A 1,811-nucleotide genomic window follows, 5' to 3' on the forward strand; every position below is an offset into this window, starting at 1 on the left:
TTGTAACAAATCGGTGACAAAAAGTTGTTTACTTGTCATTGGAAAAGCTCAATGACAAATCAATGTGACAAATCAGATGTGCCACTGATGGTTCAAGTGGCAAATAATATTTTGTCAGCTAACTGTATGTATACCTCTGTTGTACAAGTTTGACCAAGTTTGACCAAGTGAATAATATGTGGGTCTAAGTCGATTTTTTCTAGGGATAAGATTTTTGGTTTAACTGATGTACCATTGTGTGGAGCTCACCAATATAAGTTCATAGACTGGTAGCACGCCAAATTCTGAGTTACAAATAAAAAGTTATGGTTCTGTAAAATTTCAAATATCAGTTTTATATCAATGTCCAAATCAATCCCAGGTTTTCATCTGTTAGTGACCCAAGGTTTAATATAAATGTTGGAAAGTGTGTCCAATAGGAAATAAGTTTAAAAATACACGTTTTGTCACCCAAACCCAAGAAATTTCTCTCCAGACCCACGGATCCTAAACGGGTCGTTTCGAACCCGTTTTACACCTAATTAGGTCATCACTGTTTTGCCCAATTCCGGCCACCCTCCTTATGTACACACTGAACAAACTCCTTATCCACCCAGGGCAACCTCATCGGCCAAATTTCAGGCCAAAGCATCGACCAAAGCGCCGAGATCGGCCGTTTGAAGCCTGTGGCGGCTGTTTGGCATTTTTCGGCCATTTGTCGGCATTTTGAGGCCAACCTATACACCTATCTTACCATTTTAGGACCCTCTGAACTCATTTCTGTGGTCCATTTACCAAGATTCCTCACCGTTTGAAACATACATCAAGGTGAGTACATCGGTGAGTTTTCTAGCCACTAGTGACATTTTTGGACCGAGGTGAGTACACCATTGCATTCCTTATCTCTTGGGCTTTCCATAAATATAAAGTTTGTGAATTTTAGACGTCGTTTGATAATTTTTCCATTATTAGGCTAATTAGTTAAATACCGGATAAATTCGGACTCTGTTTGGACAAAATTGGTCAAATTGGACAAAATTGAAGCTGGATTAGTGAAATTAGATATTATTAAGACCCATTAGAAGGTTCAATTTTGAAACATTAGCCTTTGGGTGAAAAGCCCCAATTTTGGGTATCAGATCCTAAGGGTGCGCAGTATAATTGGACTGTTTGGTGTCCAATTTATGAAAGTTTATAGTGCTATAAATCAATTTAAGGCATTTGATGTCCACAAATGTCTTTGGTTTAGTTATTGGAGCCTGAGAAATATTTTTATTTTATTATAGACACTCGGGTTGAGTCTGGAGGCGATCCTGTAGGGAAGCAGGAGTGAGCATCTACAGTACTCTGAGTGGTTATATTATTTTAAAATGTTCTGGGTATATAGTATAATATATATGTGCTTCGAATATTTTATGTATATACCACTTAATTGAAATGTTTATTTTATGCATATATAAATATCTGCTTCCACATATATGTGTTATCATTTTATGTGACTTTTGACAATATTTTAAATGATTTCCAATTTTAATGAGTTCATAAATAAACTTGTAGTATTTAAATATCTTGGTATTTGAATTGAGGTTTTAAATCATTTTGGAAATTAATTGATTTGAGAAAGCAGATTGAAAATTATATGATTTTAAGCATATTCAAATATTTTATAATTTTATGTGCTTAAAATTTGTTTATGGTGAATATATTTCACTGTGGTATTTCTAGTGTAGCATGAAACGATGATTTGAAAATTTTGAAATATTTAAATAAGCGGTTGAATTTGAATATTAAAGTATTATTTATGACACAGTATTGTTGGAAAAGTATATATG

The sequence above is a fragment of the Ziziphus jujuba genome, chromosome 11 (assembly GCF_031755915.1).
Source record: "Ziziphus jujuba cultivar Dongzao chromosome 11, ASM3175591v1".
NCBI lineage: Eukaryota > Viridiplantae > Streptophyta > Magnoliopsida > Rosales > Rhamnaceae > Ziziphus > Ziziphus jujuba.